We start from the raw sequence: 9,365 nt of genomic DNA on the forward strand, positions 1-9,365 counted from the left end.
GGTGGATGCCCGGAGGTCCTCCTTGGGGGCCGTGCGGAGGCCCAAAAGGACCCACGGCAGCCGGTCGGCCCAACCGCCGTCCTGAAGGCCGGCCATGAGCGCGGCCTTCATGGAGCAGTGGAATCGCTCGCACAACCCGTTGGCTTGGGGGTGGTAGGCCGTAGTACGGTGGAGCTTGGCCCCCAGGTTGCGGGCGACCGCGCCCCACAGCTCGGAGGTGAACTGTGGTCCGCGGTCTGACGAGATGTCCGCCGGTGCGCCGAAGCGGGCGACCCAGGTGGCGATGAAAGCCTGCGCCACGTCGGCGGTGGTGGTGGAGACGAGGGGAACGGCCTCCGGCCACCTGGTGGTCCTGTCCACCATGGTGAGCAGGTGTGTGAACCCCCGTGACGGGGGGAGGGGGCCCACCAGATCCACGTTGACGTGGTCGAAACGTCGTTCGGGCACGGTGAAAGGTGCCAGCGGGGCCTGGGTGTGTCGGTGGACCTTGGCCTGTTGGCAGGCTGTGCAGGTGCTGGTCCAATCGCGGACGTCCCGTTGAAGGCCATGCCAGACGAATCGCGCCGACACCAGCTTCTGGGAAGCTTTCCGGCCCGGGTGGGAAAGGCCGTGGAGGGAGGCGAAGATGCGGCGTTGCCAGGTAACGGGCACGATGGGGCGAGGCTGGCCTTGGGAGACGTCGCAGAGCAGGACAATGTCCGCGAAGGGGATGTCGGCCAGGCGGAGGCCCGTGTCCACTGCCCGGAGGGCTTGCACCGTGGTGTCGGTGGTTTGGTCCGCCGCCATAAGCGCGAAGTCCACGCCGAGGTGGACCGCATTCGCGCTGGCCCGAGAAAGACAGTCGGCCACGGCGTTGTTTTTGCCGGCGACGTGCCGGATGTCCGTGGTAAACTCTGACACGGCGGAGAGGTGGCGCTGTTGGCGGGCCGACCACGGCTCCGTAACCTTGGCCATTGCGTAAACCAACGGCTTGTGGTCGACGAACGCCATGAAGGGTCGGCCCTCCAGGAGGTGGCGGAAATGGCGAACGGCCAGGTGTAGACCGAGGAGCTCACGGTCAAACGTACTGTATTTGAGCTCGTTCGGCCGGAGCTTCCGGCTGAAAAAAGCGAGTGGCTGCCAAACCCCGTTCACCCATTGCTCATGTACGGCGCCCACCGCGTAGTCGGAGGCATCCGTGGTGAGGGCGATGGGAGCGTTGAGCACCGGGTGAGCGAGCAGTGTTGCATCGGCGAGGGCCCGCTTTGAGCTTTGGAAGGCCGCATCCATTGCTGTGGACCAGATGATGTCGTTCTTGGCCGGCTTGCCCCGGAGGGCTTCGTAGAGGGGCCGCATGAGTTGAGCAGCGCGGGGCACGAAGCGGTGATAGAAATTCACCATTGCCAGGAATTCCTACAAGGCCTTTATGGAGCGGGGACGCGGAAACGTGGTGATGGCCTCGACCTTGGTTGGCAGCGGCATGGCCCCGTTCGTGATGTGGTGGCCCAAAAAATCAACGGCCGTCGTGCCGAAGTGGAATTTGGCCGGGTTGACGATGAGGCCGTGCTTGCTGAGGCGCCCGAACAGTGTTCGGAGGTGGAGGAGGTGCTCGGCCCGGGACGTGCTGGCGACGAGGATGTCGTCCAGGTAAACGAAGAGGAACGGCAGGTCACGCAGCACGCCGTCCATCAAGCGCTGGAACGCCTGAGTCGCGTTCTTGAGACCAAACGGCATCCGTAGGAATTCGAATAAGCCGAACGGCGTGATGACTGCCGTTTTAGGGACGTCAGCCGCCCTGACAGGTATCTGGTGATATCCCCGTATGAGGACGATTTTTGAAAAAATGACCCATCCCGTCAGACGGGCGGAGAAGTCTTGGATGTGCGGGATCGGATACCTGTCGGGGGTGGTAGCGTCGTTAAGACGGCGGTAGTCGCCACATGGGCGCCAGCCGCCCCCTGGCTTTGGGACGATGTGTAGTGGCGAAGCCCACGCTCTATCGGAGCGCCGCACGATGCCGAGGTGTTCTAAAGCGTCGAACTCGGCTTTGGCCACGGCGAGCTTGGCTGGGTCGAGGCGGCGGGCTCTGGCGTAGACCGGCAGGCCCGTGGTTGGTATGTGGTGTTCGATCCCATGTCGTACTGCGACGGCCGAAAACGTCGGCCGCGTGAGGGCCGGGAACTCCGTGAGCAGGCGAGCAAACTCGTTCGCCGCCGGGAGGGCGCATGCCAGCTCGGTCGGAGCGGAACTGCTCAATGTGCATACCAGGGAGCTGAAGGTTTCGGCGTTGATTAGGCGACGCCGTTGGACGTCCACCAGCAGTCCGTGTGCGCATAGGAAGTCGGCGCCTAGCAGAGCCATGGGCACGTTTGCGGTTACAAACGTCCAAGTAAAGCATTGGCCGCCGAAGCAGAGGGTGACGTTGCGCGGGCCGAAGGTGCGGATGGCCGATCCGTTGTCTGCAACCAAAGAGGGGCCGCAAACTGCGGACTGCCTGTCCTGGTCAGAGGTGGGTATGACGCTCAGTTGGGCGCCGGTGTCGCACAGGAAGCGCCGTCCGGACGCTTTGTCCATGATGAACAGTAAGTTGCCCGTGTGGCCGGCGCTCATGGCTGGTAATGAACGCCGGCCCGGCCGTTTCCCGGCCTGCCAAAGGTGCACGGGGGTCGGCATGTCTGGGCCTTCTGTCCGAACCTGGCATGATAGTAACACCACGCTTGGTCAGGAGGAGGCCCCGGTCGTCGTGCTGGAGGTGGTCAGCTCGGCGTAGCGGTCGCCGATTGCGTCGGCAGTTCAGTCGTCGACCGTGCCGGGTGCTCGGGCGCCACGGGTGTTGCGTCGGACGGCGGTGGGCCCCAGGTCGCTGCTGCAATGCGTTGGCCTGCCGCGGAGATCTTGTCGGCTTTCCTGGCGAGGGCACGGGGATCCGTGATCGTCGTGCTTGCCAGGGCGAGGCGTACCGGGCTAGGCAGCTGATGGAGGAACAGCTCCCAGAACAGGAATGCCGGAGAGTGCTCGCCGAGCAGCGAAAGCATGTAGTCCATTCGCTCGGACAGGTGCGTGTCGCCGAGCTCGGGCAGGTCGAGCAGGCGCCGTGCGCGTTCCGCCGATGGGAGGGCGAAAGCGTCGAGGAGGAGCTTTTTAATCCCGCCGTATTTGTCAGCGGCTGGCGGGCTCTCGAGGAGGCTCAGGGCGCGGGCCGCGGTGGCTGAACCGAGCGCTGCTACGACATGGTGGAAGCGGGTGTCGTCGGCCGTGATGCCTCGCAGGGCGAACAGGAAGTTCGCCCGGGCGAACCAAACCGCCGCGTGAGCCTCCCAGAAGGTAGGCAGTTTAAGGGCAACTGCCGTGTCCATGTCGGTAGGTCACCAATGAAGGAGCGGTGCTCCCACGTCGATCGGAAGAATGGACGCGACAAAAAGCTGGAATTCGTCCGAGTTGCTTTATTCAAACAAAACAGCTCAGGTACTCTCCAAAAGCCCGTTTATCGGGCAGCAATATATATACACACATTATCCCGGAGCGTTTGCCCGGGAACGGCGAGAGGGGCCGTGGCCGGGCGTCCTGGCCACGGCCTGGCAAGTTGAGGGCGGGCTTGCCCGGGCATGCCAGGGCGTCCCGGACGCGGCCTGGCAAGTCGAGAGCGGGCGTGGCCCGGGCGTGCCCGGGCATGCCTGGGCGTCCCGGCCGAGACCTGGCAAGTTGAGCGCGGGCCTGCCCGTGCGTCCTGGACGAGCCCGGCATGGTGATCGCTCCGCGTCCTTGGTAGGTGCACGGCGATTGTGAAAACCCAGCGGTAGCCGCTACAGGATGAGCTTGGACGACGTCTTGCATCGAGGAGATCAACCGCTGTCAATCGGCAAATGCTCATTCAAGGATTGCAGGAGGAGAGGGACAGACTTCCCCAGGACCGCATCAGACGCCTCGTACAGAGCATGCTTCGGAGGTGTACAACCTGCATCACAGCTCAGGGAGGACACGCACGATATTGAGGACTGCTGTCATTCTGTCCTTGACTGTTCGGAGTGTTGTGTCCATTCCTGTGTCATCTTAGTTTGACTGTATTCAGGTGCGTTCCTTTGTGTTGCAGTGCTGTGACTTGTTGCACCACCCCTTGTGATGTTCATGCTTTTTGTTTTTTTTGTTATTGAGGCAACTTCTTGTTTATTGACATGTGTTGAGTAAAGATAGCTGAACTTTACGTGTGTTCAAATATTTTTCATTTTTTCGTGAAGGATTTCAATGAGTGTCATTCTAAAGATTTGATGAGTTTATTTTGATGTTAAGTATATATATATATATATGTATATGTACACTGTGTAGTCTTTAATGTCCTCTTGTAACACAGTGAGTAACAGTGCAAAGATATGGAGACGTGGCGGTGGCGACGAAATGAGGAATTATTTAAATAACGTCTGACGTCACATAGCAACCGTCACATGATCAAAGGATTGAAATTTTCTTCAAAATCGCAATTAAACAATAATAACAAGCAACTGTGTAATTTCGTGTACAATTTTGTACCTGTACTACTAATAAAATGCGATCAGTGAATATCTTTTTGAAACGCTGAAGTAAACAAGGCGTCATTGCGCACGGACGGAGCACGTGACGTATGGTGTCACTGATCGGAGCGTTTTGCTGAGTCAAGGTCGGAAGGGCGAGTGAGTCAGTTGATTTGATTTAAAGAGATTACGAGACAAGCGGACACGTACGCAGCCAATCAGGTACTCTCAGACGGCGGGCTGTACATCGATAAATAGGCAGACAAGCTTGTTCGTGCACTGCACACGGTCGAGCAGGTAAGCTCAGCCACTCGCAGAGGGACGCGGCAGCTGAGTAAGTTGTTTGGCATGAGCCATGTTTGTCTGGTGTTCATAGCTTGTCGTATAAGTGAACATGAGATTAAAATTGCATTAGCAGCTCTATTTGTCTCATCGGGCTACTGCTGTCGATGTGAAGGATGATTTGTTTAACGTGAACCATTTTATGTGTCGTTGAAATAAAATGGCTGCCTGAACATGCACAGGAGTACATGCAACATCCTGCTTTTGTACTTGAAGTACCTTTTGTATATTATCTAGCTTAACTGGTAAGTCTGCAACATGTTGCTTGATAGATCAAGATAAGCTTGATAACATACAGTATTATTCACTAGATCAAGGTAACCTTGATAACATACAGTATTATTCACTAGCTTAAGGTAACCTTGATAACATACAGTATGATTCACTAGATCAGGGTAAGCTTGATAACGTACTGTATTATTCACGAGATTAAGGTAACCTTGATAACATTCAGTATGATTCGCTAGATTAAGGTAACCTTGATAACACTATTATTCACTAGATTAAGGTAACCTTGATAACATACAATATGATTCACTAGATCCTTGATAACATAGTGTAAGGGTAAGGGTGTGATAAGGGTAAGGTATGTGATAAGGGTAGCCTTGATAACACAGTATGATTCACTAGATCAGGGTAACCTTGATAACATACAGTATGATTCACTATATCAGGGTAACCTTGATAACATAGTGATTCACTATATCAGGGTAACCTTGATAACATACAGTATGATTTACTAGATCAGGGTAACCTTGATAACATGTAGTATGATTCACTAGATCAGGGTAACCTTGATAACACTATGATTTGCTAGATTAAGGTAACCGTGATAACATACAGTATGATTCACTAGATCAGGGTAACCTTGATAACGTACTGTATTATTCACTAGATTAAGGTAATCTTGATAACATACAGTATTATTCACTCGATCAAGGTAACCTTGATAACACTATTATTCACTAGATTAAGGTAACCTTTATAACATACAGTATGATTCGCTAGATTAAGGTAACCTTGATAACACTATTATTCACTAGATTAAGGTAACCTTGATAACATACAGTATGATTCACTAGATCCTTGATAACGTACAGTATAAGGGTAAGGGTGTGATAAGGGTAAGGTATGTGATAATGGTAACCTTGATAACATACAGTATGATTCACTAGATCAGGGTAACCTTGATAACATACAGTATGATTCTCTAGATCAGCGTAACCTTGATAAGATACAGTATGATTTGCTAGATTAAGGTAACCGTGATAACATACAGTATGATTTACTAGATCAGGGTAACCTTGATAACATGCAGTATGATTCGCTGGAGCAAGGTAACCTTGATAACATACAGTATTATTCACTAGATTAAGGTAACCTTGATAACACAGTATTATTCACTCGATCAAGGTAACCTTGATAACACAGTATTATTCACTAGATTAAGGCAACCTTGATAACATACAGTATTATTCACTAGATTAAGGTAACCTTGATAACATACAGTATTATTCACTAGATCAGGGTAACCTTGATAACATACAGTATGATTCACTAGATCAGGGTAACCTTGATAACATACTGTATTATTCACTAGATTAAGGTAACCTTGATAACATACAGTATAAGGACCCCTCACCGTGCCTCATCCCATCACAATCAAACCTCTCATCCTCATCCTTCCCTTTCTTGTAACTCTTCTGTATTCTCTGACACACCATTAACTGCTCTTCCTACATCCCCCTCCCATCCTTCATCTGCCCCTACCCCACCCCTCCCCTCTCCTGCACCCCATGCTCCTCCTCTCTCCTCATTAACGATATGGACCTCAAACATCCGGGGCCTTCGCTCAAACCTGATTGATCTCTCCATACAGGTTGCTTCTGACAATCCAGACTTGATCTGCTTTACAGAAACGTTCCTCCTTCAAGATGTCTCTGATTCCTTAATATCTCTTCCTGGTTACTCCCACCTCTGGTATGAGACCTGAGCCTCGTCCTGGTGGTGGAGTTGCGTCTTTTTCAAAAACTCTCTTCCTCACTCTCCTTGCACTGCCCTCTCTCCACCCCACCCCCAGTAGTACCTCTGGCTACGGCTTCCTCTCCGCTCCCACCTTTTGTTCATATGTGTTCTGTACCGTCCTCCAAACAGTGATGACTCGATTTACATGTCGCTGTCTGACAACATGTACCAACTTCTATCAAGTCATCCCAACTCTCTCTTCCTCATATGTGGCGACTTCAACTGTCATCATGCCAGCTGGCTGGGTGTGGGTTCCTCTCTCATCAACCATGGCTTCTCAGCAAAGGACTTTTGTGACTCATTGGGACTGACACAATCTGTCAATTTCCCGACCCGGATCTCAGTCAATGGAGCATCTTCTCTTCTAGACTTGGTTATGACAAACTTCCCTGCAAATGTCTGCTGCCCTTCTTCTGCTACAATCGGTTCTTCTAATCATGTGGTTGTTAGAGTGGACATCTCTCTGGCCATTCTCACAGAGCCTCCTCAGCGTCGACGAGTCTGGCATTTCACTCAGGCTGACTGGCACGGGCTGCAAGCAGCCATCAATCATCTGGACTGGTCTCCCATCTCTACTGCCTCTGACATCAACTCATCCTGGGAACTCTTCCAAAGCAAACCTCTCTCTTTCTCTCTTTCTCTCTTTCTCTCTTTCTCTCTTTCTCTCTTTCTCTCTTTCTCTCTTTCTCTCTTTCTCTCTTTCTCTCTTTCTCTCTTTCTCTCTTCTCTCTCTCTTTCTCTCTTTCTCTCGTCTTCAGTTGTCTTACCCTTCCTCCCGTCAATGGTGCACTGAATCTTGTGGTGAGACAGTTGCCCTGAAACAACTTGCCTTTGCCTCTTGGAAGGCAAATCCAACTGAAGGTAATCTCAGTTCCTTCCACCAAGTTCGGAACAAGTGTTTGTCTACCCTCAGGAGTGCCAGGAAGCACTATCTCTCCACACTCAAGATTGGACTCTCAAACCTGTCTCCTTCCTCCAAATCGTGGTGGTGTCTGGTCCAATCCGTTTCTGGTGTTTGTTCCCCCTCCATCCCCTCCCTCACCTCAAATGGCTACACAGTTGACACCGCACGTGACAAAGCCGAATGCCTCAACTCTGTGTTTGCCTCAAAATCTTGTGTCCCGAAACCATCTCTTTCTGTACCCACCTTTCCCAGTCGAAGCCAGCTGCTCTTGGACTCTGTGTCCTTCTCTCCTGAAAAGATGGAGAAGTTTTTGTTAAACCTCGACTCTGATTCTAAAACTGAACCAGACGCTATCAGCCCACGAGTCCTAAAATCCTGCTCTGCCGCTCTATCTCACCCTCTCTCTGTTCTTTTCACCCCCTCTTTTGCTCAAGGTCATCTGCCAGCATCTTGGAAATCAGCAAATGTTACTGCTTTACACAAAAAGGTGCAAAAACAGATCCTTGCAACTACAGACCAATCAGCCTACTTCCAATTTATCAGCAAAGTCATGGAATCCATCATTGCTTCGGATATCAAATCCTTCCTCTTCTCCAATGGCTTGATCTCCGATCATCAATTTGGATTCGGACCAGGTCATTCTACTCGACATGTTGCTTCTGCTGTCTCAACAATGGATGGAGGTCCTCAAACTTTATTTGTAGCATATTATCCAGGTTCGAATAACCTGTTCATTGTTTCCTGTCATGGAGAAATTTTGCATGCTGAGTCGTGATTAAAAATCCATAATATCTCGTCATCTGCATCCCGGCGTCAATCGTTTTGTAGACACTTGTATTCTTATGTTTTCTCTACTATCATGCCCTGAAAGGGGTCAAAGAATTGATAAACCTCAAAAAGGAGTGCTCAGGCTGCAGGCAGTCTGTCGGAACGACATACTGGAAGGATGAATATCAAATGAATGATCGGTTTAAGGCCATTTTCCCCCGCTAGAGTGGGGGTTAGCCTTGCGGGCCCCATGACAATCATGGTTCCCTGTTTGAGGCTGTTTTTATGGCCGGATGGCGGATGCCCTAACTGACGCCAACCCTTGGTCGCCTCTTATGATGCGTAGGGATACGGTGTACCTATTCTAAACCGGGGTACACACCGGGATCATTCATCCCAGCGAGCTGGTGTTCAATTTGCCGACCTCGGAAGGATGTGAGGTATGTGGATGGACAAAAGGACCACCGAGGCACTCGGTAACATGGTGGTGGGATGATGAAGTTGGAAAGGAGATTGACGAGAAGAGGAAGAAGTTCAAGGGGTGGCAGAAGGCGAAGGGTATGGGCGCAGAAAAGGCAGAGCATGAAAGTTAGAAGGCTGCAAAGAAAGAGGTAGCAAAGGCACAGGAGCCATGCAGGAAAATGTTCGGAGAACGCTTGGATTTGGAAGAGGGTCAGAGAGCGGTATTCAGGATTGCAGATAGCGAAAGAGGTGTGATGTGATGGGGGTGAGTGGCTTGAAGGATGAAGTGGGACAAATCGTTGTGGACCCAGATGGAATTAAAGGAAGATGGAAGAGATATATGGAAATAATGTTGAATGCAGAGAATGAATAGGATGGCA

The sequence above is a fragment of the Myxine glutinosa genome, chromosome 2 (genome assembly GCF_964187855.1).
Source record: "Myxine glutinosa chromosome 2, kmMyxGlut1.1, whole genome shotgun sequence".
Classification (NCBI taxonomy): Eukaryota; Metazoa; Chordata; class Myxini; order Myxiniformes; family Myxinidae; genus Myxine; species Myxine glutinosa.